We start from the raw sequence: 27,814 nt of genomic DNA on the forward strand, positions 1-27,814 counted from the left end.
ATTCACCTTTTATTGTTTATTTTATTTTCACTTACTGAATATGGGACAGACTTGACTGGGGGAAAGAAGGGGAGAAAGAAAGAGGGAAAGAGAAACAGCTGAGAAGAGGGACGGGGGAGAAGGGCAAAAGACAAAAACCAACAGAACGGGCAGAGAAAAAAAAATGCATATATCAATCACCTGGATCACCTGCTGAGAAAGAAAAAAGAAAGCAAGCAGAAGAGAACAAGAGCAATAGAATAAACAGCATCACAATGATCTATGGGAATATGACAGTAAATACTAAATATTAAACATTATTGTGCAGCACATAAGATCAACAGAACACAGTGTGCTTTGAGGTAGGAGCCAAAAAGGGTGTAGTTTGTGGGTGTGATCACCCGTGTGTACACCTGTGAGCATGGACGCGCTTGTTTTTTGTTTTTTAAAAGGTTCCTTCATGTAATAATCTGCTAGAGGGTGTGGGGGGGCCACAGCCCCGTCCTCCCGGGCATGAAGCAGGTGTGGAGGAGATCAAAACTCCAGACATCCAGAGGCCCCCAGAACACAAGAGACCAAGAAAGACCAACATAGGGGCAGCTGCGCCACTGTCCCGGAAAGAGCTGAGGAGAGTCCCAGATGAGGGCTCACTCAGCAGCCGCGGAGCAGAAGCCAGGGGGAGTTGCAGTGACGCGACCGTGAGCTCCGCCGGCAGCCACCTGTGCCTGAGTGACCGAGCCCCAGGCCGAGAGGACGATCTGATTTCCTCGTGTCAGCATTGTTCCCACATCATCATAATTAATGTTGTTCCAGGTTCAACATTGCAAGTGACCAATCACCTTCTTGTGACGTCATTCCTTTGCGACTTCGAAATACCCGCCTTCGATTATTTCGAAATACAAGTGAAGAAGCGAAAAACCGCCGCCTGTCTGCCGAATTTGAAGTCAATTTAGGATACTTTCCTTTAATAAACGGTAAGCATTATACATATGTTCCTCACTTGGCTTGCTGTTTGTTTGCTAGCGATAGGCTACTTGACGACAGCATTAGCTAACCAGTGTTCTCTAGACCAGCGTTCCCCAACTTTTTGGGTGTTTCGTGGCCCGGGGGTTGGGTCAGGCAAAATTGCAGTAGCTTCCCTGATCATTTTACAAACATAAGTGAAGAGAATCTGGACTAAAAGGCCTAGACTTATGGTTGTGTGCTGAATCTATGAATCAAACTATCACCTGGAAACATAATTAACTGGTCCATAGCTGTGAAACTGGACATGAGTTCTTGATTCTATGGAGATTAACAGTAATCCAGAAATTTACAAATTTGTCCCAGGGACATCGCGTAAATGTTGTCCCAGGGACATCGCGTAAATGTTGTCCCTGGGACATCGTGTAGATGTTGTCCCTGGGACATCGTGTAGATGTTGTCCCTGGGACATCGTGTAATTGTTGTCCCTGGGACATCGTGTAATTGTTGTCCCCGGGACATCGTGTAAATGTTGTCCCTGGGACATCGTGTAGATGTTGTCCCTGGGACATCGTGTAAATGTTGTCCCAGGGACATCGTGTAGATGTTGTCCCTGGGACATCGTGTAGATGTTGTCCCTGGGACATCGTGTGATAGCTTGTAAATAATGGAATGAAAATTATTGATTGTTATTAACTTGTGAAAAAGAAGTGTAACAAATCCACATGTTATGTTCTTACACCCTTACAGAAACTGTGACTCCTTCACAATGTCAGGTAAATGTCAACTCATGTTGAATAATCAACCAATCAAGCCTTTTATTATCACATGCAATGTTACACGTACAACTGCAATGAAAATTTCACCCCCTTCTGACCATACATATATTGCTTAAACATCACATTGGGAAGACAGGTCGGAAACAGTTAGGAAGGTCAGAAAACAATTTAATTAATAGATGAGGGGAGAGGAGGAGAAAAAAGAACTACAACCAGACAAAGCTCCTAGAAGACTGAAATGGATGATGGTTGCAGCATGCAAAAAGAAAATGATATCTGTTGACTACAGCATATGCTTTCTCACAGATTACCTTGTGGGAGTAGCTGGACCAAACTCTATTGGTATTTCAAGTTTGAAATCCCTGTTTGACCAGACTAACATTTCAGATGAGGTACCTCTTGACATAAAAATCCTTTTATGTTGTCATAAAACTAATGTTAAATTCTGCTTTAAATACACTTTATTGTACAATTTACTTAATGAATCGTATTCCTTAGTTCTGTTTTTATTTATATGTATTTATTTATTTGTTTTATAAGGTAATAGATGGCCTAATCTATTTGCAGTGTGAGGTATGTTGAAAAGCTTGTTTGATCATAATGACATAGCATGTTTACGTTTTTTGTAATGTATTTGAAAACATAGGTGTATTTATGTTATTTTTATAGAATTTCCCTCACATTTATCCAATACCAAGCCAAATCACTGGAAAAATTTTGGATGGGTCCACAAGAGCACAAAGTGCATACTTTTTGAAGGTATGACTTGGACTGTGGTACACAGCAAATTCAAAAGTGTTAAATTTTTTGGTGTTAATAGTCTCCTTGCAAAAGTAGAGTTAATTTTACTCTAAGTAGAGTCACATTCTTTTAATGTAACTCTGAGGTGTAAAATGATAGTAGTTAAAATCGAGTGTTAAAAATGAGTGTTTCTCTGTCAAATCTGGAGGTGTTAAAATGGAAACATTAACTCTTGACCTCTTAACTCTGAACTCCTACAGGGGCTATGACACCAACAGAGTAAATTCACAGACTCCGCCCCCAGCACGGCTCCAATCGAAGCTGAAGTGAAGCCGTTTCAGAACATTTTGCTCTACATATTTGAGTTGTTTGCCATGCTTGGTAAGTCATTTTTTCAAAGATTGTTTCAATTGTTATTATGAGCTTTTACTTCTGTGGCTCTTTGGAGTTGAGACAAAGCTGTGTGAAAGGCATTAGCCATGTTGCTCGCTGATAGCGTAATATTCTGTTTTAGCTAGCTGAAAGGTATTGTTTGCAGGCAAATACCACAGCCTTGAAAAAAAGCTTGCATGTGAATTTTCAGTCAAATCTTTGGTCAAATACGCCTAAAACAATGTCTAGAATGTGAAATGTTGGTATAATGGTGCTACTTGAAGCCTGAAAACGATCGCCCATAAAAAACAAACAAACGAGCAAACAGCAGTAGCTGACGTCCTGACTGGATTCTACGTTAGCATAGATCCCTCCAGAGTTTTGTGCACACGGTTTAGGTAAAAATGAAAAAGGTTGAGGTTTTACATTTAGTTCAGTATTACCTGTTGCCTGTGTCCTTGTCTTTTGGGAAAATACTTTACACAAGTAATGGCTCAAAGAGGATTCCTTTTTTTTTTACTGTGCTGCAATTGTTTACTGGATTATTTGTGCCATTTAATTACGTAATGTCAACTAATTTTTATTCAATCTCCGCACAGGATATGCTTGTGAAGATGGAATATGGGGGAGAGCAGAAGTGCGTTGAAGTTCCACAAAGTGATGAATGAAGGACATGCATATTGTATTGAAGAAATAAGTGATGAGAATGCTGTTATTTGCATTTACCATGTCAGACCTTTTGATAAACAAAATTCTAATGAAAGTGAGAACATGTATACTGTTACATCTTTCAGAAAATGTTTTGAAATTGTGGTGCACAGTTCAGAATAAATGTTTTTCAACAACCATTGCATCTTTTTAGTAAATGTTTATTTCCAAAAGAAATTTCTAGAAGATCAGAACAGTAAAATTCCCACTTTTTAGAATGAATTAGAAGATAACTCTTACGTAGTTAAACTAAAATACTCTTTGAGAGTTAATATATAAACTCTTAACACCAAGTGTTAAATGATCAACTCCAGACAGATTTGGTGTTTAACACTAAATCAGAGTTAACGTACCAACTCTCCAAAAAGAGTTAAATTAACACTCTCTGGTGTGGACCCATATAGACACTTTAATAGTGTTGAAATCAAATCCGACAGTGTTAATTTGGACATGCTGGATTTGCTGTGTAACTATGTTCTTATCACAAAGGGTTTATAAGTTGCCACTATAAACAAACAGCATTTTCCAAAATTGAAGCCTTGTCAGAAGAACCTGAAAAACACCTTTCTGAAACCTTTTCTGTGTAAAGACTTGCTCAAAAGCAATGCACACAGATTAAAACATTTCTGTCTTGGCCAACTGATAAAGAACACCAAAAATTGAGTGGTGCGTGTTGAGTCTGTGGTCTTGATTTGTTTTGTACACACTATAGAAATTAATTAATGTAAACCAAAAATGACACTTTCTATATGTTTGTGTATCTGCAGAATTAATTACAAGTCTCACCTGACAAGCTTTTGCAGTTTTGCAGTGTCATTCTTGACAGAAAAACATACTTGTCACATTATTTTTATTTCCAGAAAAACATCTTTCAGATGTATGAGAAATTGATTGGAGCCTGTCTGGAAAACGGCAGCCACTGGACCTTGTTTGTAAGTTGCACAGATTTTGCACTCTCTCTAGTGCATGATACTTTTCAGTGTCCCTCATTAGGAAAGCTCAAGGCCCAAGCCTACCATATCCATCTTTTTACAAAACAGTTTTGTGACATACCCAAGAGGACCAAAACAAACAAACATTTCTTTGTTAATCTAATTCTTTTTGTTCTTTTGTTCTTTTTTTTCCTTCTTCGTCAATTATTAGTTTGCCCAATCTCTCATTGACGGTAAAACACAAGTGGAGGAGTACAGCACTGAAATCACAAAGCTCAGGTCCCGACTTTGCCACTACTTATTTTCCTCAATGGGTAAAGATAAAATTAGCTGCCTTCTTTTTCTCTAACATTGGAAAATGTAACTTGTACTTAAACAAATTATATTTTGCAGATCGAACTAGGAAGTGCAGTCAGTGCTGGTGTGTGATTGCAGCCAAAGACCGGGTACACTATGACATGTCCTTAGCCATATAGATTGTTTATTTAATGGACTTTGTTCATTTGTTTTTTGTTTGTTTATTTCTTCTTCTTTTTTTTTTTTTAATTCACAGGTGCAGTGCCAGAAATGTGGTGCCTACAAGCACATGCGTCGTTCAAAGTCTGTTTGTGGCATCTGTATCTTCTGTGAGAGTAAGTCACAATATAACTAAACAATGTCCAAAAATGTTTAAAGTGAAATTTTTTTTCGTAATTTTGCCTTTGCACACCAGGACTGTGTAATTAAAGTGGACGTTTCAAGATCCAGTTTTTACACAAAACTATTTTAGACATAACTGTGTCGTATTGTGGGGATTTCTCTTCACAATTAAATTGATATAGTGCTGTTTATATCATTCTTCTTTATGTAACAGCACAGTGCAGCACAGCAGAGGGAAAGGAGTTGTGCAGCATAGTGGGTGGCTATACAGGAGGAGCAATAGAAGTAGCCAGTGAAGAATGTCATCAGGGAAAGCATCAGGCAGCGAATGACAAAGGAAAAGTTCCTAAGGGAGAGAACATCTGCAGCAAATCGACAAGTAACAGTGAGATAGGAAGACTGACAGTCAGAGATGAAGGTACACAGACTGAAAGAGATGAAGGTACACAGACTGAAGACAACGAAAAAGAAGCAGAAGTATACGGCACAAGTCTGAGTACAGATAATGCTGCTGCTGATGATGTTGACAGGATCGATGCAGATACAGAATTCCAAACTGATTCAGAAGGAACTAGTACAGTTTACAGAGTGCATGGTCGCTTATCTGTACCAAGCTCAAAAAAGAAAACCTACACAATAACAGAAGACGAGATCAAGCGCAGAATCCAAGCAGAGGTTTGATTGGGGTAGGTATACATTTCGTGATTTTGATGTCACCTGAAATAAATCCGGGTTACTCGTATCAATGAAGTGACAATGTGGCTGGAAATTGTGCATTTGCTGCAACATATACACAATTACACCATGTAAACAAAAGCATTTAACTTTGTGCGCGTGTGTGTGTCTCTCTCTGCTCTTTTGGTGTTTGCACTTTTTCTTTTTTAGGGCCGTAAAGCCAAACTGCCCGCAATGATTCTTGACAGGCCTAAGAAGGCCAAAACTAAAGTAACAGTGTTTAGTGTTCTGAGTGAAGAGGAGGCTGGGGAGCTAGCCCTCGGGTTTGCCGGAAGATTGGCCTGCGATGTCACAACAGACATGGTCTGTAAAGGCATCGACCATTCAAGTGCTGATATGACAAAGTAAGTTAGTAAAACAATATGAAAGTTGTATCTTTTTTGGTATTATTTGTCATTTCCCCGTATTTGGGTTATTGGTGTAACATTGTTAATCTTACTTTCTAATAACAGACAGACTCTTCTCAAAATCCAACACAATCTTAAACATGAGCTGACTGATTCCTCAACCTTCAGTTTGCTGACACACACCTTTGGCCCCGCTGCACTGGATTCTGTCATTTCGTTCCTGTGTGAAAAACTTGATCTTGTCTCTTAAATAATGAAACCTTTTGTGACTTTTGTTTGTTCTGTAAATCAGAATCTTGAAAATTGTTCATTGTTGTTCTAAGTTTGTGTTAACTATTTGGCAAAAATGATTGGTTCCTAATCCAAACAGCATAATGACTGTTCTAACACATATCTTAAAAATGCTACAAAGAAAGAAAATTATCACATATGTTTCAATATGAATGTAATTGTGTCACACTCGGTTTGTAGTAGCTTTCCTGTTTTATTTTGAGTTTTGGTATGTTTACACTGTTATTTTTATTTCCCGTGTGTTCGTCTTCCCTTATTAGTTTTACTGTATTTAATTAGTCTGATTTAATAACTTATAATTATTTACTTTCCAGTGTGTATATATGCTCCTCGTTTGGATTATTGTTTGTTTGAGTTCTGCCTGTCTTTTCTATTAAAGATTTGGACTTTTGGACTATTAGTGGACCTCGTAGGTTTTTATTCTGTGCAATTGGTAATTGACTGGGTTTAATTTAGTGGCCTGGAAAACAGGCCGGAGGGGTCTGGTCATTTTAACCCCCTAAGACCCGAAATCTTCCATGGCATGCATTTTTAATTTCTCTTTGATATTTGGGCCGATTGGAACCCGATGAATGTAAAAAGAAAGAATTACCAGGTTTTGTTTTTTTTACCTAATTTTTGTTTCTGAGAAAAATGAGAGCCACATATGAGGACATTAATTTGAAATTTCGATAGAACAGTTGCAGTATAATGTCCTCATAACTGTATATCAGGCACTTGTTGATCAAGATTTAGTATTTTGGTCTAAATAACCCAAAATGTGATGTCCACATGTGTGGACGCCAGGCTGGAGTAAAGTGTTAGAGCTATTTATACCTATGTAAACTTTTATACACTGGTTTTTACCTGTCTTGTTTCAGAAAGGTTTACAAGGGTAATGTCCACAGTTTATAATTTTTGAATTCAACATATTTTATTAAAGTAATTGAGCTTGAACACAGAAAAAACTGAATCAAATAATCATAAAATCAAATCACTTGCACTATACTGAAGTCTAATCTACTCTGAGCTAATGCCGGTTTCCAACACTAATGATCGGGTGAAGGAGAGAGATGAGGGTGTGCACGGCCACTGGTGCTCTTATCCCTGTTCTTTGTGATACAATCCAACAGGAAAGCAGTCAAACCCTTGGACATTAGCCAAGTTAACGTTCACAAATATATACACACAGAGGAACTCTGAGCCCCAATGTCAGCATTAGCACAAACATGCCACTTCATACCAAATCTCAGTGTGAGGTCAGGTGTTAGTCTCATTCCATTATTCTGGCTATATTTTCTTACTCATTACTATTAAACTTATACTTAAGACTAACTATTAACAAAATCACACCCCAATAACTCTGTTATTACACTTTGTATTTAATCATAAAAAGGCTGGATGTTGAAACCTTTTACTTCTATTTTGTATGAGCCAGGATTCTCAACAGCTGATACTCTATGTCCAAAAAGTGACAGGTATCGTTTTATGGAGCAAAAAACTTAAGAGCGCATATTTTATAAATAATACCAACAATTACAAATGCAGACCTTTAATAGTAATAAGTAATCCTTTATTTATAATGCATAGCAATATAAAAATAGTAACATATGAAAATATTACAATGGGCACAGATGAATTTGTATCAAAAACAGCAACCAAGCCTAAGTAATGAATAACACACATAAATAACAACTGCTTGAGAGAGCAAACAATTTCTTTTCATCTGTTCCTTGGCAGAAAGTTAAGACAGCTTTAGTTTCAACAAACAGAAGTAATGGATGCAGTCCCTTTGAAATGTCACACAAAAGTCTACTTGTGCATATACTTAGCTTTAACTCTTCTCTTTTTTGTATTCCAAAAGGTTTTCATTTTCTCCAGAGGATATCTCCCTTTCAGTGGTTATCGACTGTTCACATTCATTTTCACAGACTGCTGGAATGTCGATGCTGGCCGAACGTTTCTTGCTAGAATACAATGGCCTAATTTTGCGTGCATTATCTGTCGTCTTTATTTCGTACTGGCATATACTTTTGCCTACTTGTTTTGTTTTTAAGACATTTGTATGCAGTTCATCTATCATTGCAGTAATGCCCTCTGGAATGAATGCCCACTGTTTAACTGTGTCTAAAACAGCATTTAGTTTTCCAACTGCATCTTCTGTGCATTTTTTGTCTGTGCTTTCAACTACAGGAGTGTCATTCAAAGTTGATAGAGGACTTTTCAGAGAGTTTTTCATTTGTTTAAAATGGCTACAAGCCACCTTCAGGCAAGCACATGTGTTATAGTGAGAGAACGTACAACAAGTGCACTGAAGTGTTTCAGCCGATGCAAAAAAACACAGATTTCCAAACAAACTTGGCATTTTTATCACTTTCAAGTCCTCACAGTGTACAAAGTAATGCCTTTCTTTCACTGCAATTCTTGCCAAGGTAGAAATGTCTGTTTCCATGTTTGGATAGATGTCATTGTCAGCCTCTGCTAATTTTGCAAGTAGCACTAGATGCTTGCAAAGAAGTCCTCGTAAGCCATATGTACAGTTGCAGTAGGACTCAACAGGGCAGACATCATACACCATGTCTTCTCTTGACTCAGATGGGACTTGATATGCATTAACTCCATGGCTGTTCTTGACTGTAATTTTAAGAGCCCAACCACTTTCCATCAGTCTTGAAGCAGAGTCTGAAACTTGAGACAAGGTGTCAGCAAACCTGTTTTTCATGCGGCCCACATCTTGCAGGGTTTTTATGACTGAGAAGTAGTCGTCGGCCTTCCCTAGGAGCACTTCAATCAGATCATCCAAACGCCTATTCTTGTAGCCAGATAAAAACTGGCATTTCAGGCGGTGGAAAAATCTGAAAAACAGTTATTTGAAATGATTAGTAACTGTAATTGAAGGAATTTAAAGTTTTAATCAAGACTGTATTATTTTTTTAAAAATTGGAATACCTATTGCACACGTCTTTTATAAAGGAATGCTCTGTGCCGGTTTAGCTGATTTAGGCAAATCCACCTACTCTGTTTTTTGTTGTGATAACATAAAAAACGCTGCTAGAATTTAAAGGATTTGCCTAAAACCTGTTCTGGCAATGACATGACAAACCTACTCAGTTTAGCCTCTTGGATTAAAGCATAATATCTTTTTTTCAGCAATACAATTGAATGAGGTCAAAATAATAAATCATACCTTTCAATCACATTGTTTGTTTCAGAACGAGCGTGACTGAAGCGACGGCCGTAGTCACACCACATGTGGCCAATGCCTTCCCAGTGCTTCTGAAAATACTGGCACACCAAAGGGTATTGCTTAAATGTCTGGCAGAACTCTGCTGATGTGGCTTTAAAGTCGTCCTCCTAAGAGAATTGGATGCAACAGAATATATTTCAATCCATTTAACAGACCTATTGAAATCTTTAATATTATGTATTGAAGCCCTTTTCCTTTTATTGAATAACATAAGATAAGATAAGATAGAACTTCATTAATCCCTCGGGTGGGTTCCTCTGGGAAATTCGATTTCCAAAAAAGCACAGCACCGACAGAAGTTACAGAGTTATACACACACACACATATATATAAATACAGAGACAATATAAATAAAATATACGAAGGGGATAAATAGAATAAATAGGAATAAAAATAAAAATACAAGTGAATTGCACATTTCAAGTATTGAGTCTATTGCACCGTTGACTATTTACAAAAGTATTGCACAAAAGGTATTGCACAGTGAGGTGAAGAGGCACTACAGCTTAGTTGTTCCCCCCTCCTTTGTCCTCCTGTTTCCCCTCCCTCTCCCCTCCAGAGAGGAGTTAAACAGTCTGATGGCGTGTGGGACAAAGGAGTTTTTAAGTCTGTTAGTTCTTGTCTTTGGGAGAAGCAACCTGTCACTGAACAGACTCTTCTGGTTGTTAATGGCCGTGTGCAGAGGATGCCTGGCATTGTCCATAATGTCCATCAGTTTCTTTAATGTCCTTTTCTCTGCCACTGTCACCAGAGTGTCCAGCTTCATGCCGACCACAGAGCTAGCCTTCCTGATCAGTTTCTCCAGCCTGGATGAGTCCCTCTTTGCTGTGCTGCTCCCCCAGCACACCACAGCATAGAAAAGTACTCCAGCAACCACCGACTGGTAAAACATCCTCAGGAGCTTCCTGCAGATGTTAAAAGACCTCAGCCTCCTGAGGAAGTACAGTCGGCTTTGGGCTTTTTTATACAGGTGCTCTGTGTTGCATGACCAGTCCAGTTTATTGTCCACCCACAGCCCGAGGTACTTGTACTTGTTGACCACCTCCACCTCCTCCCCCTCTATCTGAACCGGCAGTGGACCTGCTCTAGACCTCCCGAAGTCCACAACCAGTTCCTTAGTCTTTGAGGTGTTGAGTTGCAGGTGGTTTGTGTGACTCCATGCGACAAAGTTCCTCACCAGACTTCTGTACTCCTCTTCCTGATCATCCCAGATGTGTATCTGGGATGATGGCTGTGTCGTCTGCAAACTTCTGAATGTGGCATAATTCAGAGTTGTAGCAGAAGTCAGAGGTGTACAGGGTGAAGAGAAGAGGGGACAGCACAGTTCCCTGTGGTGCTCCTGTGCTGCTGACCACTGTGTCAGACGTGATGTCCTTCAGCCTGACGTACTGTGGTCTGTCGGTGAGGTAGTCGGAGATCCAAGCCACCAGGCAGGGGTCCACCTCCATCCTGTTCAGTTTTTCTTGAAGCATACAGGGCCGGATGGTATTAAAGGCACTGGAAAAGTCAAGAAACAGGATCCTGACCGTGCCTTTTCCCCCATCCAGGTGTGAGTGGGCTCTGTGTAGGAGGTACAGGATGGCATCCTCCACTCCGACACCCGCCTTGTATGCAAACTGTAGTGGGTCCTGGGCATGTTGTACCTGTGGTCGGAGGAGGTTGAGGAAGAGCCGCTCTAGAGTCTTCATAAGATGTGACGTCAGTGCCACCGGTCGGAAGTCATTCAGCTCATTGGGCCGGTTCTTTTTGGGGACCGGGACGATGCAGGATGTCTTCCATAGGGCGGGCACTCTCCCCAGTCGCAGACTGAGGTTGAAGACTCGTTGTAGCGGCTCCCCAAGTTCAGCAGCACACGCCTTTAGCATCCTAGGACACACCTTGTCTGGGCCTGCTGCCTTTCTGGGGCGAAGCTTCCTCAGTTGTCTCCTGACCTGATCCACTGTGACACTGGGAGATGTTTGGGAAGAGGGGAGGGGGGGAGATGTCTTGCTGCTGAGAGAGGGATTGGAGGAGGGGGGTGTCATGGTGTCAGGAAGGGGGGGAAGCGAGGGAGGTAGGAGAGTGGGGATTGGACTCTGTAGTTATTAAGTTATTAATAATATGTCGTGTTTTTGTATTAAGAAGCAATTATTTCTTCCCTTACAATGGCTAAGAAGGAACACTAAACCTATAAGCATATTTGGTTTCAGCATCTGTCTGTGAAAGAATCCCACTCACAAGTTCTCCTGCACAGTGGGTGACACAATGATGTTCTGCACAGCTTAAGTACTTGTTTTGATAAGCAAGATAAGAAGCCAGTTTTAGAAATTGTTTCAAAAATCTATTTTGTATCTCTGTAACTTTTTTTAGCAACTGAAAGTTATTATGCTCTTAGTGTAATCAAGAAATCAAAATGTGAAATAGACAAATTACACTTACAGATGTGCAAGCTTTCAGCTTACAAAAGAAAGAAATGATTTCATTTCTCTTTTGGGTGTTAGAAAGCCCATGGACCCCGGACTCTGATTTTGAAAGCCATCGATTAACAGCCTGTGAATGTAAGAGAAAAAAAGTTAATCTGGAGAGAGACAGAGGAGCAGCTGTACAAAAAGCATAAAAGAAAGCTGACGTCCAAAAATAACTTTGTCACTCACTGGACAAGAGGACCTGTGCATTACAGAAATCAACCAGGCAAACATATTTTTAAATGTCAAAAAGAGCTTTGGGAAGCAGCCACCAGAAGATGAGTGCACTGTGGTCTTAAATGGATGGACATAGTCACTCAACATTTTATCCCTTTATATTCATTAACCTGAGTAGGTGAATATCACAATGAGGCAAATCATAACAACAGGACCCTGTTGTAAAAATGTGTTTCAGGTGCATCTTAGACAACGTGAAAAGAAAACAATGTGGTTTACCTGCAAGACATGGTACCAGCATAGAAGGATAGCTGACTCTGGAAAAACCTTCTGCAAAGCACACTGAAAAAAATATGTTGTTGGATTTACTTAATTCAATGGTGGACATTTGTTGCACACAGATGTTTTGCTTTGGCAGCAACTTAAACAATTGAGTTAAATTAACACAATTTATTCATGTTCAATAAACCTGTGCAATTTGTGTTGATAAAATGTGACTTAAACATGTTTTGATGAAGTAATTTGAGCTCTTGGAATATTTTAATCCTTCACAATTTTTTCACTTTATCCCAACACCATTCAATAACTTTTACCCAATACTACTTGGTCACTTAAATACTACATGTTATCTTCAAATTACATTTTGCTATTATATTCTAGTATCAAATACACAATTTTCAAATGGAGGCCTTATAACAGATTGTATTGTTCTCTTCCAAGATGGTTGCTGGCATCCACCAGTAACCTTTAAAAACAAAATGTCTAATTTCACTGCATTGACAGTAGGTAAAGAATTAAACTGACATTACTCCTCCACTGAATCTACATAAATCAACAGTTAAATAATGTCAGTTCTTCCGTGTTCTCTGGAATCAATCACAGCAAAGAAATTAGACTGTTTCTTTTGAAAAATGTTACAGGACAATACAAAACATTCTATTTAAGGCCTCTGACGTCAAGATTCAGTTAAACAACAATTATAACTAAACAATTTGAGGAAATGTTAGTTTCCATTAACATTAAATTAGGTTACTGAATTGGCAAACACCTTCCTATTAACATTACCCATTTTACCCCAATAACTAAAGAAATTAGCACTTGCAGGTCAAAAACTTTATTCAAGAGACGCAAAAATAACATTGATACAGTGACTGTCAAAAATTACAGCACTGATCATACTGTGACATCTTGGTTCAAAACAGCATACTTAGAAATATTCAACGTTCTTTACTTCAACTGAATGAAACTGAAAATACCATTTCACACGACCCATATGGGATATTTAGACTGTATAACTGTTCACGCTACATCTCTTCACTAGTAAAAGAAAGAAAAAATACAAACAGAAATTGAAAAATGCTGCCAAACAGACAAACAGAGAACTTGTACAGAGCAAAAGGAAAAACAAACAACAACAACAAAAACAGCTTGTCCTCATGGCAGTTGCAGAGTATATAAAAATGAACCCTGCGATCTGCTCCTGGAATTGAGCTTCAAAAATGCAGCAGAACAAGTGTGAGATTTAAATGTCCTCTCACCTAGAGCTGATCACCTTGCATGCATAACAGTGAGCTTTCCTTGCAGGAGCAGTTTTGTCTTAGTTGTGAGCTTTTCTTGAGAGCTGAGTTGCATCCAACTCCATTACCACCCATTGAATCACCTCAAAAGTGTAGCAGAGCTGTGATGGGTAACTCATATTGAAGGAATAAAAAAGGTCCAAACAGCATGGCTACTGCAAAGGTCACGTTATCCAGATCTTGAAGAACTACTATACCCTCGATGATGATGCCAACATCAGAAAAGTCATTGCCTGGCGCATCTCTGGAGACAGATGTTCATTGTGGTTTTCTCAATCTGTGCAGTGGCCTCAGTCAAGTCCTGGTTAAACACAAAACATTTTTTTAAGATTCCCTTTTAAACTCATCTCTTTTGAATCTACCAGTTCTAATGTTAGAGTAATTTAAACCATAGTAAATAGCTATAGCCAAAGAGTTGCCTGCCATGCTGCCATTCATGGTCTAACAGAGTTTCTAAGAGAGAGTGAAAAACATAATAATTTCAAATGCTTTACATTAGTTTTTGTTAGAAAGACACCGGCCCATCAGAAATCCAGGTTATGTCACTCAGAAGATGTTAGAATTTAGACTTTCAGCCCCACAATTTGGTTAGCTGTTGGTCAGTTGGTCTTTTTTTTTTTTTTTCCAAACAAAAGCTAATGTAAATATTGGGGGGATTTTTCTTTGTTCACTAGAATGACAAATTTAAAGTTTTTTCACACTGATGTGACCCCTAATACAGGGGTAGGGGTGGGGCCTCAAGGGCCGGCGGCCGAGTTCACTACTAGGCCTCATGTGAACTTCAAATTATTAAAGAGGACTACTGGTCCTAACCAGTCCAATGAGGATCAAGTGGATAACTAAATGCATTTTTAAATGTTGCAAAGCCACAATCTACTCATAAAACACTCACCATGAACTCCTGCACCAAGATGTTGCAATTGTCTTTCACACAGATGCGGAGCACTTTGATGAGACTCCCTTTGAGCATTAATGTCATCCTAAAGTATTATAACAAAGAAAACAGAGATTTGTGAACTTTTCAGTAGCACAGAAGAAAATGATCCCAGACAAAAACTTGACTTTTTAAACCAGTCAACATGCAACACCAGCATCTACAAAGCAATATCAAAAATTCCTGTTTGACATCAACTTTATGGATATATAGTTTCCAGAACATATATTTTTAAAAAAAGATAATTTTTTCTCAGTGGGCCAGTAAATGCATGACAAAAAAGAATGGCATCCTTTCAGTGGAATCAGTACTCACAGGTAATAGTTGACTGTTTCAATGGATGCAGCATAAAAATCTTTTACTGACCTAATGCAATACATATACACTTTGTAGTTAAAGAATTTTAAAGTTCTTACTGTCATCATGGCAGCTACATCCTTTAGCTTTGTGCACTGTTCCCCCGATCACTTTGCAAACACTTTCAGCAGACTGTCAGAGAGAAACTCAGCTCCGTCAGAAACCTTGACTGTAAAGGCATGGTTGGGATGCACTGGAATGCTGCATTTTATCTGAAATAACATTTTGAAATTTTGAAATAACAGCAGGCACTGTGCTTGGTTAATCAGTAATGTTTTGTTGAATAAAAACTGTGTTTCCAGATCTTATGGGATTAAAAAAATCCAAAGATGTTTGTTTCTGATTTGCAACCCAAGAACCCACAAGTTACAACCTCATTTTAGTTCAAGTGTGCATTAATGTGAGTCCAGTAATCACCTTTCTGACAATACATACAGGTATAAGTTAAACCTATGGCAGATTTTGGATTTCTCAGTTGTTTTAATAGGGTGGTCTATTTGTGTATGCATGCACCTAATAATTATACAAAACCTATTATAATTAAGTTACAGAAACCTTAAGCGAAAATAGAATATACTTTCTTACCATAACACCTTGAACCCACAATCCATCAGCTGACTCCTGGTGAAATGCAGAATAGATGTGGTCTCTCAATGTGCAGCAAAAAAAACAAAAAGAAAAGGACAGCAGGTGAGGGCAGGAGGGGTAGGGATGTAAGCTAGCATAATGCCGCTAATGATATTAGCTAAAGCTGTTCAATGTCCAAAATCTCACTAACACCACGGTGCAGTAAATACACAATGTAACTGAAGAGTCAGTTGGCAAATCTATTCACACAGAAAACCAAATTATGTTATGAGTGCCTCATAATTAGGTTTAATGTGATATTACGGCTCTTGTGCCAAAGACAAATTCAAATGAAAAAGCGCCAATTCTTTGACAACAGATAAAACAGCAAATAAGCTAATGGCTCTTTTTTAGCATGTTACATGGCGACACTCTAGACGTTTAACTACATTTGGCTGAAATATGGTAAATATTAATTCAAAAAATCAAGACATACCAAAAACGTAGAGTTGGCTGCTCGACTTGACTGAGATGGATGCCTTTTTTGAACCACGATCCAAAGCCCGCGAGATGAAATCACGCGTGGTTTCACGAGATTTAACGTTGCTATCTTATTGACTTACTTCACCTGAACATGATATGAACAATTTAATACACCCTTTCTGCATATCATGTAGTTTTTACACTATATAGTTACATTTATCTTTAAAACATGAGGTAATTGTGTTAAATACATGCAAGATGCTTACATAAATCCAAGAGATGGCCAGTCCCTTTTTTTCAGTGCATTTATTTCCGCAAAGTCTTTGTCAACCATAAATGCTCTACAGAAAAAAAGAAAACACTAAATGAGATTAAACAGTATGAAAATGTTTTTGCTATCTCAAAGCACCACTTCAATGCCAAATTAAACATTTCAACTCACAAGTAGATATATAAAATACTGCATACAGCCTATAGGAATAACTTTAACAACTGGAAAGGAAAGTTTTTTGCAGCCCATGCTGCAGCTATAGCATTAGATTCTGGCATGTTATAACTTTTTTGAAAAGGAATTATTTCAAAATTAATAGCTGTCAATGTATTATTTACCTCGGGGAAGTTGGGAAATGCTCACAAACTATTCCAAGAACAGTTTCCAGGGTTTTCTGACTTTCGTTGCTGACAATAGCATAGGCCACAGGGACTCCATGCCCATGATCATCTCTTACAACAAGTGTGAATAAGGGAAATGAATACTGGTTAACGCAGTGCGTGGTGTCAACAAATACTAACTGTTTTGCATAGTTCTCCATGTTTGATTTCATTACAGGTGTCTGCAAAACAATCATTAGTTCTTGGTCAGATGTGTATGGTTGATAGAAGAGAACATGTTCTTGATGTTTTCCATTAAGTAAGGTATGTACACTTTGACTGTCTCCACAGTTAAAGTGCTTCTTCCTCATCATGCAGGTTCTAACACTGTCAATGTCACGTGGTGTGACAAAATGCTCTCTGTTGTGAAGATCTCTGTGTCCATGTTCTTTGGCCCATTTATGACATTCGGTTAGTATGATGGCTGGCTTAGTTCCAAGGGAAAGCAGTTCCTCAATCTTCCTCCTCAAATCACTGGAAATATTGTTGAAATGTGCGTCTTTTGGGTCCGAAGGATCATGCCCATCATGCTTATCATATGTACGCTGCACGATGACTGTGTGGTCTTTCCAACATTTGAGTACTTTAAATGAAACATAGGCCTTACAGCCCACTGCTCTGTAGCTGTTTCGACTTTTTTCCCCAGCTCTGATGCAGTTGAATTTGTAATAGTCTCTTTTCCTGAGGCAACATTTAAACATTTATAATGTCCATGAAGGGTTAATGAGTTCAATTTTTCTAACACAACACTGAATGGGTCCTCCTGGCATTGTGACACATGCACACAAAGTTGTGTGTCTTTTCCAGTTCTTTTTTTTTTCGTCATTCAGAACACTTCTTCTAATTATGTCGTCCATTTCTGGTGGAAAAATAACGAAGGTTTAATTAGTCAATAATAATTCATTCATTTTAACTTGTTTTGGGGTTTTTTGCAATACAATGTAAATATTAAATATAATATTAAAAAAATATATATATAAAATAATATAAAACAAACAGGGGCTAAAAGAAGCTAAACTTTCATATGGTATGTCTCTGGCAACTTTAACATGATGTCCCAGGGACAACATCTACACAATGTCCCAGGGACAACATTTACGCGATGTCCCAGGGACAACATTTACGCGATGTCCCAGGGACAACATTTACGCGATGTCCCTGGGACAACATTTACGCGATGTCCCTGGGACAAATTTGTAAATTTCTGGATTACTGTTAATCTCCATAGAATCAAGAACTCATGTCCAGTTTCACAGCTATGGACCAGTTAATTATGTTTCCAGGTGATAGTTTGATTCATAGATTCAGCACACAACCATAAGTCTAGGCCTTTTAGTCCAGATTCTCTTCACTTATGTTTGTAAAATGATCAGGGAAGCTACTGCAATTTTGCCTGACCCAACCCCCGGGCCACGAAACACCCAAAAAGTTGGGGAACGCTGGTCTAGAGAACACTGGTTAGCTAATGCTGTTGTCAAGTAGCCTATCGCTAGCAAACAAACAGCAAGCCAAGTGAGGAACATATGTATAATGCTTACCGTTTATTAAAGGAAAGTATCCTAAATTGACTTCAAATTCGGCGGACAGGCGGCGGTTTTTCGCTTCTTCACTTGTATTTCGAAATACTCGAAGGCGGGTATTTCGAAGTCGCAAAGGAATGACGTCACAAGAAGGTGATTGGTCACTTGCAATGTTGAACCTGGAACAACATTAATTATGATGATGTGGGAACAATGCTGACACGAGGAAATCAGATCGTCCAGGCCGAGAGGCCGGGGGCACCCCACCTCCGAAGTGGCCCGAGCGGACACAAAGAACCACCAACGCACCGATGTCTGAGGGAGTCCACCACTGGCAGGGGAAGTGGTGGTAGGGGGAGATAGGCCTCCAAACCTTGGAGGGCCTGAGATGTCCCCAGAGAGGTGGCGCCTGACACCCAACCTGACATATAGACACAGACATACAGGCACACACAGACACAAACATCCATTCCCACCCTCATGCTCTCATATGCACTTACTCCACACTCAACCAACGTGGAGACAGACATAAAGAGACGCTGTATACACGACCACACTCCCCAAGCGTACTCTACAAACCGGGTCTAGGTACCCTTGCCCCTGGATGGGGGAACTGCACCCAGACCCAGGTGGTGTTACCCTTTTCCCTGCGGTGGGGGGAGGCAGACCGCCCCGACTCCGCAGCAGCAGGGAGGCCCCACACTCCAGACCGCAGTCGGACGGCCAACTCCTCCTCCTAGCCCCCCCGCTCCAGCAGGTCGCAGAGAATGGGGGTGAGAGAAGACTCCAAACCTCCCTCCACCCGCTCATTGTAGTGTTGATGCATGTGTGTTCTAAGGTGCATTTAAAACCCAGGAGGGCATGGAGCTACCTGCCAGAGAGCAGCAGGTAAGCACATGGTCCCTCCTGCTAGCCCTCAATGTCTACGTGTATTTAACCTTGAGAGGTGGGCAACGACGCCAGGGGTGGGGTGTACACCCTGATGGATGGATTCCGTGTATCGTGCCTGACTGAATATATATATGTATGTATAGAGAGAGAGAGAGAGAGAGAGATACATATTTACATACATATATATAGATATAGATATATATAGACATCTGGTATAATCCTGCGATCAACAACAGTTAAAACGTCAATTCACCTAGTATACTGTAAAGTCGTGAAACATGTTCATTCCTGTATAAGCTAACAGCTAACCATAACTGTTTCCCTGTACAAATGCTTTTTTACTCACCTTCTGCTCTTCCATTAATTAAATCTTCGGGGACCCCTCGGCCGCGCAAATAATCACTTATATCCACCATATTTCATGATTTAGTTCTCCACCTGCACAAGTGGACACATCACTGTCACTGAAGCTGGATGCCTACAGGTGCCCACCTCAGAATTCTAAGAAAAAAGTCAGAATTCTGACTTTTTCCCCCCAGTGACCCTAATCCTCTTCTGTAGTTTTTGCCAAAATAAACTTGGAACATCATTCTTGAAGACAGCCAAAAATAGTTTTACTGCATTTCCAAATATTTTATAAAACTCACAGTTAACACATAAACTGTGTAAAAGTTTGACATCTTATCCTGTGATTATTACTTATTGCTAAAATATATTTATTGGCAAAAAATTACCTCAATATGTAATAAGCCACACCCAGGAAAAGAGAAATAAATATCACATTTAAAGTTGTTTTTCTCTTTTACAGCTGCGAATATTGACGAGGAAGCTTAGAGAAGCTTTACCCGGGATCACCTAAAGGATCTTTTTCCGGACCATGAACATTTCTTCCGGAGAAAGAAGTCTTGGGATTTCATCAGCCAAAAGGTAAATACACGTTATACAATTAAGAAGATGATTACTGTTCATATTGTCTAGCATTTATTTGCCTAATTGTGTATTTTTGTTTATATCCCACAACTGTTATAGTTTAAGAGTACTGACCAAGATGCCAACACTTGCCATCAAAGTGGGAGTAAACCCTCAGGCTTTGATGTGTCACAATGTCAGCCTCACACTTCCACTCCCATTTCCTACACTGCTGACAAAAATATGAAAATGCCAGACCCACCAGAGGATGTGGTGTATACAGATTCAGAGTTGGACATGGTGCGCAGTCAGTACTTTGCATTGCTCCACAGTGGAAAGGAAAAGGACTGTAAGATGTCGAAGGAGCTCTGTTGCAGACTTGTAAGGAACACCGTCACCAGCATGGTTGCAATCCTCCGAGCTAGTCCCATGGGGAAAGAAGTAAGATACCCCTCCAAACTCGAAATGAGAGCAATGTCACAGAAGATTGTCGACTATTACCCCATGTTACGTGATGCTGACACACACATGCCATACGTAAGTCATTCTTTACCCACTACAATATCTAAAATTGAGTGAGATAATAAAAGGATGTACAAATATATATTATTTTACCACAGCTGACCATCTACACCAGGGGTGGGCAACTCCAGGCCTCGAGGGCCGGTGTCCCTGCAGGTTTTAGATGTGTCCTGATTTAAATGGCTAAATTAGCTCCTCAACATGTCCCGAAGTTCTCCAGAGGCCTGGTAACAAACTAATCATGTGATTCAGGTGTGTTGACCCAAGGTGAGATCTAAAACCTGCAGGACACCAGCCCTCGAGGCCTGGAATTGCCCACCCCTGATCTACACCAAACTGTACAAACGACTCCAAAATATGAAGTCTCCAAGGAAGAGGCAGGGCTCCATGCCGCAACAAGGCAGGCCCAGGAAGACTCTTTTTGGCTCAGACGACACAGGACTGAAGGTGACCTAAGTGGCGAAGCAAGTGGTTCAAGTGACTATACCATACTTCTTGAGAGCAATGTTGACCTCAGCAAGGACAACTCAAATGCAGGTGTGTACTTTGGTCTGCTATACTGATGTTTGGACATATAAAACTTCAAAGAGACCACCTGCCCTCAGTTTTCTGTTCAGAGTGTCTTACAAGATTTACACAGTGTTGAATATTTTCCTTAACTTTTTAGCTATTTCCTGTTATTAAATTCTGTTCATCTTCTGTTTTTTCCTCAGAGAAAGAATTCCAATTGCAGCTACCCTCCACTGTACCAACAACGTCAAACAATACTACGCTGGATTTACCACTATTATCCAAGTCAGCATCATGCTCTGCACCCAGGGCTGATATAGGTCCATCAACTGCACCTCCAGATGATGTTGTTGGTAAGTCCACCTTGTCTACCTCTCAGTCTGACTGTGGCTCCTCTTACAGCTCTTTCCAAAATATGGCTGCAGCAATGAACCCCGTTCTAAGTGTTTATTCCATAAATCATAGTGGTTTGGCATTAACTCGAGTTGGTCATAATCACTGTCCACACTGATGTGAACGATATACACAGTAAACAACCTTTACCTTATTTTCACCACAGTTTTATTCACGAGCATCTTAAACTTTCGTTTTAATATTTGATTCTGTTCAAACTAACAATTAACATAAATCCATGATCATTATAAGAAAAGGACACAAAGGGAAATGATTAGGACATATAGGGTCAGTTCATTACTCAAACATATTTAACCTAAACATTAATTCTCATAAATATTATACTTAAAAACAACCATGCAACCTTACTAGAAATGACTGATTAGAAAAATCTGGATTTTCTGAAGTCTGGTTACACCATGTCTTGCAATTGCTCTTTGCTTTCCCTAGCAGACCATGACAGCCTGAAGATGCAGGCAAGACATTACAAAACCTTGAGCAACATGTACAGGAAACCCAATTCAAAAACCAACCAAAGTGGCATTGCTCAAATTTTGGACCTGGAGTTTGAGGCCAGACGAGCTTTTATTGATGCTGATGTTACAAGGGAAGAAGACAGGCCTAGAAAAATATTTGAAGCATACCTGTGCTTCAAAGACATAGGAAATGTAAGTTCAACTACCTTCAGTTAAATCCTTGCTTTCTCTGGATAGGTTTAGTTAGTTCTTGACTAACTGAGCACAATTTTGTCATAGGCGATGGATGAACTGCGTCGCATCATTGGTGGCTCCAACTGCAAATACATAGATCACATGGAGGGTCGATGGGCAGAGTTTTGTTCGAAGGTGCAGTTCTATAACCTCCTCTCCCCTTGGATGTACGTGGAGGTAAGTGGCCTTTTCATACATTAAATCCAAGTATCAGATATGTTCAGATTACTTCATTAAGAGACAATTCTCTCTCCACAGTGGATTTTACTGTCACTCTCTTCACTGCACTCCCATTTCTTTTTCCTTCACCAACTACACCACCAAAGCGGCTGGGAAGTGTCAGTGAGGCTCGCCTTCATATCCTCAAGGTGAGAACAGCTGTAAGCAATACCAGTGACTGCACTCCATTTACTTGTATTATTATTATTATTTTGCTTTTTCATACTTTATAAGAGTGGCTTTAAAGTTCAATTCAGCAGGGATTAAATTACTCCTTAATTAATTTTCTTACTTGTCATTCAAAAACAACTTCAGTGAGGCAGTGCAGAACAAAAGCACATTGCAGTTGGGATACATAAAGAAGCAGTAAAAATGGATTTTAAAAAAGGCCTTCAAAAACTGGAATCTGTAACAGAGGTAAAAAAAAAAAAGAAAAAAGAAAAAAAAGTTGTTAAAAAAGAAAAGAAAAAAGCACAAATAGACAAAATGAAAAGGCTGAAAAATAGAGAAAATTCCTGCTCAGAATTTATACATTTTTAAAAATTTCACATTTATGTAAATCAGTTGGAGCATTGTAAACTCTTGATATCGCTTTTTGTGCCTTAAGCTGTTTGGATGCACAGCAGCGCTTTAATTTAAAATCTTGAAGAATTTGCTCTTTTTTGTTCTCCTCCAGCCGGGTGAAGATGCTCTGCTATACCTGGAGAAGCGGCCTCTCTCCTCCCCAGTGCTACTTTTTGATGGGACAACGAGCATTGTTGCTGTGCAGTGACCACTCTCCCCTTGGAGGATTTCTGGGAAGGAATGTTGGTGTTGATGCCATATTACTACACCTTGCACTTAACATACCCAAAATGTGCTGTAACAGTCTTCTCTGTCATACAAACTGAGGTGATGTGTGCCACACAGCATACATCATGACCGGCACCCGACGCTTCTGATCCCTAGGAGAGCAGAGAGGAGAGAACTTGATAGTAATCCGGTGGCACTGGGCCCTCTTCCGCCGGGACAGGCTTGGGCAGCCTGCACCTCTGGCTGGATGGATGGCTCTCTTTGTCCAATCAGCCCTGGCTGCCAGATAATCCTCTGCAAGGGTCACAGCCGCCTCTACAGACAAGGGTCAGTGCACCGTGTCCCCAGGCAGCCCCGCCACAAATTGCTCTAGCACCAAGTTCTCCAGCCTCTCCTCCGGCAGCATGGGCAAAATGAACCCAGCACATGCACACACATGTGACTCTTAGATATTATATACTCTTAGACCCCTGCATTTATTTTAATGCTTTGTGACTGCTTTTGAACATCTGTAGTATCTGTGGAAAAGTTTTCCCACAGGTAGGCCAGCAAGGAAAAGTTGATCCAATTTACAACCTGAGAAATAAAAGAAATAGCTGCTCAGAAGGCTTGTAGCAGCACTCCAAAGTGAATGCAGAGTCAAGAGTTACCCCAAGGTTCCTGACAGACAAAAATGGACCAATGGCCTTCATTACATCAGGTGCATACATGTGTCAGGGGCATAGACAAGGACTTGTGTTTTATCTTCTTTAAACTGGCAGCCAACCAACTTCATATTCAGGATCAGCAGCTTAAAATATCAACTGCATAGCAGTGATAGCTAAAGCCCTTAAAGGTACTCAGACTAAAATTGCATTTGGGAAACGCACTATACTAGAAAGAACAGTCAGGTTGTTCTTTGACGCACAACAGTCTTGTGGTGCTTCAACAGATCGTGTCCCTCTTGATTCTTTTTGTAACCTGGCATGTTGTGCCATGGCCAGCTGAAGCTGGGTTCAAAACACAAGTGTTCGATTGTGCCAGTTTTTAATCGCCATTTGAATGATATTTCAGTATAGAAGCTCAGAGACATGCAGATGTACAGAGGGAGACGGTGGAACTGTTTGAAATTTGCAAAAGTGTGGTACTGTTTTTTGTGGCAACACTTATTATTCAGGAGAATACTGCAGCAGCTTCCTGTGATTTGTGTAAAAATACAAGTGACTGTGAAACAAGGTTGCAGCAGCAAGCAAAGCAGCCATTGCGGCAGGTACACTGGGGCCTTAAGTCAGACAAGGAAACAAAGAGGAGGCAGGAATAAACAGGGAATCATGGAATAACACAAACCAGAATGAAACCGAGAACAGAAAATGTAAATATAAGGGAATAAACAAGGAAATTGTTTTTTACTGAATCTTTTATTTTCAGCATGTTTTAAATATGCATGTACTAATTTCATGATGAAGAAAATGTATAAATGTTGTACATGATTCTAATCTGTTCCTAAATAGTCTTTAAACTGCTGGAATCTAAGCTACTAGAAAACTTTAATCAGTAAAATTAATTTTAGTTTGCTAACTACTTTGCTAACTCTGCTAACTAAAGCGATTTCCACACCTCCTGCATTGGGCAGTGGCACAGTAACATTTAATGTTTAAACTGATCCCGTTTAAAGTTTGAGATCTCTAATGTGCAACAGTCACCTTAACAGCAGCACTGAAAAAAATCACCAGAAAAATGTTTGTTGTGCACACCTTTCTTTATCATCAGCTGTCATGTGTCTGACTGGAGTGGTCCACAACCATACCAGTCATGTGGAAGAGGACGCACATAACCCACAAAATACCCACGTTTATGTGAGTACGTACAGAGCCTGAAGCACAAACCCCGGCTTAACAGAGGAAGTTGATAACCACTGTCGTTAAAACCATTTTCTCCAGTTGGGGTTTCAGGTTTTGTTGAGCCATATAAAACAAAGAAAGCATCGCTGCAGTAAACTTTGTTCGTTTGTATGAAGCCTGAACTGCATCATCTGATGAGCTCTGTACTGTCTGAAGAGAAAGGGACACTGACCTGACCGATGTGAAAGGACTTTTGTTGTTGTTCACTGAGTAGTGCAGGAGTGGAGAAAGAATATGGAAGAACGCCACCTCCAACCAAAGCCAAGAAGAAAGTTTTGGCAGTTTCTTGGAGAGCAGCACACTTCCAATGACAGCAGCATCAGTCTTGGTTATGTTTGATCCCATGGTAACGTTAAGAGAAGCAGTAAAGGCTGAAGTGAACATTTATGTTCAAAGAAGAAAAGACCCCGCTGAAATGGTGGGAGAGAAACCAATTAAACTTCCTCCAGGTGTGCACACTAGCATAGAGCTCTGTGTATAAATGTTCCGCAGTCTGTGTTCATTACACATTGCATTGTTTTATTATTGTTGTTGCTATTTGTCTTTATAGCTGTTCAACAAATGTTTTGACGTAGGATTTTAAAGAGAATAAACATTTTTCTTCAAATGCACCAGTGTTGCCAGACTCCAGTGTTGTGGAGATAAAATATCCTATTTTGCCTTCTTTTCTTGCGGTGGTGTCTTGAAACCACTAGAGGGAGCCAGTATCAAAGCTGTGAAATCACAGGCACGAAAAACTCTCAGCGGTCCTTCAGCAGTCAGCCTGTCAGTCAGTTTGACTGATCATCTTAATCCTATGATTTCTTAAAAAAGAGATATTAAATATTGTAGCTTTTTAAGTTTAGCTTTTTTAAAAACATTTGTGCGTATTTCTGTGCTGATCTGCAAAATAAAGTCTTGCACTGGTAAAATCTCCTACTGTATGAGTTGGTTGGGGTTGGGATGGGTAGTATTGTGTCAGTTTAATGAAGGAGCAGGACAGGGTGGAGAGAGGCCAAGGACAGAATTTAAGAACAAAAGGGGAGGTTTTAGTGTTGTGTCTACAGTCATAAATGACAGCTTCACAGCGTAACAAAAGAGATGATGTGTAGGGAATTATCTACGAGGGGCTTAAAAAGCACTATCTGGAGGCCTTTCAGATGATTAGCCCTGCGTTGTGTATTGTAATGGACAAGGTACTTGGCGTGCTGGGCTGTTGCTGTTAGTGACCAGAACTGAAATCACCCCGCCAGTGACTGACAACAACGACCCCTCAGACAGAAAGCCAACTCTCCTCTGTCCCTGCTGGGGTAGCATGAATTTGAAGCCATAAGATTATGCAATGCTGTTCAGCTATTGAAGCCTACTGAGAACCCTGACAGATAAGTGGCTGGACCCAGAGCTGTGGAAATGGTTAAGTGTTGACTCCGTTTGATTGGATAATGGGTAATTGCAGGGTGCATTGCATTCGGCAATATGCTGGGAATTTAGCGGGGGCAAGTGAGGCAGAGGAAAAGAATGGAGCAGGGAAAATATTTTGGCGTGTTGTGTTTTTTGCAGACTGTTATTTCACACCTTGGTTGGTTACATTTGTTTGGATCTCAAGCCTGCACAGTTTACTAATTTGTATCAACTGATGATGCAATTTAAATTGCAAATGACAATTTGAAAATTTATTGTCACACAGTTGATTTTTGTTTCATTCGACACAGTTTCTGAATTGAGAGTTCACATTTCAGTGTGGCTGCTGCACCGTGCCTGAGTTTGTAAGTCCTGAATGTCTCCTTGTATCAGAACAGTTAAAAGCTCAGGCATGTTGTCTTTCATAAAGGCCTTGGCTTTTGTTATGTTGCTTTACATTAAATAAAGCCTTTGTGGTTCCTCCCCATTGACTCTGTGGGCTCAAGTGTAGAATGTCTTCTTTGAGAGCTCATTTCAAACATGTCTTTAGTCTCTCAGCCACTTCCAAAAGGAAAAGCTATTTTTACTTTCCAAATCTTATGCACTGGAACAGAACTAGCCTTCAGGAGCTAATGTGAAAATTCTTCCCCTGCTAGACTTGAATATACTAGAGCTGCATTATTGCTCTTTGAGGAGTACAGTAGGGGGGCTGTGCTTGCTGAATTCCACTTCAGTCAGTGTATTGATTGTTTTTTCACAGGTGTCTTTCTCTGTCGCTGGGTAAAGTCAGAATCTACAGTGCTATTCATTTTGATTTACGGATTGAACAGACTGTCGAAAGAACACGTATGAATTTTGCATTTGTTTACGTGGACTTTTTGTTGATATTGATTCAGTCTTGGCACACAGCACCAATGTGTCAAGTTTGAGTCTTAACAAAGTCCTTTATTACAGGCTAATCTACTGTTAGTGCCACATTAAGGAAAAATATATTATTGATCTTTTTTAGATTAAAGTTGAAATTTCAAGATTAAAGTTGAAGTACCACTTTGAGAAAAAGCTGAAATGTCGATAAGGATGATTTTTCTTTTAGCACATAAACACAGTGTGCTGTGTGGTGATAAATAGACGGACGCTGAAAACATGGTGCAGAAAGCTGCAGCTGGTTAAAAGAAAAAAAGAGGCT

At 39.8% G+C, this 27,814-nt stretch overlaps 2 long non-coding RNA genes across 3 annotated transcripts; one reads left to right on the plus strand and one right to left on the minus strand.

The window, feature by feature from the left end:
• Nucleotides 1–894: 894 nt before the first annotated feature.
• Nucleotides 895–2,480, plus strand: LOC308402941. The gene is made up of 5 exons (XR_013972830.1): nt 895–953; nt 1,693–1,718; nt 2,028–2,113; nt 2,262–2,294; nt 2,391–2,480. It is a non-coding gene; the product is annotated as an uncharacterized lncRNA (long non-coding RNA).
• Nucleotides 2,481–13,186: 10,706 nt separating this feature from the next.
• On the minus strand, nt 13,187–16,532 carry LOC308402264. 2 transcript variants are annotated; one of them, XR_013972722.1, is made up of 4 exons: nt 15,787–16,532; nt 15,261–15,413; nt 14,803–14,890; nt 13,187–14,211 (listed from the first exon to the last, which is right to left on the minus strand). It is a non-coding gene; the product is annotated as an uncharacterized lncRNA (long non-coding RNA). The 2 variants fall into 2 exon arrangements; XR_013972723.1 differs by having other exon boundaries at nt 15,261–16,532.
• Between the last annotated feature and the right edge of the window lie 11,282 nt (nt 16,533–27,814).

This window comes from Rhamphochromis sp. 'chilingali', assembly GCF_963969265.1.
Source record: "Rhamphochromis sp. 'chilingali' genome assembly, chromosome: 9".
Lineage (NCBI taxonomy): Eukaryota > Metazoa > Chordata > Actinopteri > Cichliformes > Cichlidae > Rhamphochromis > Rhamphochromis sp. 'chilingali'.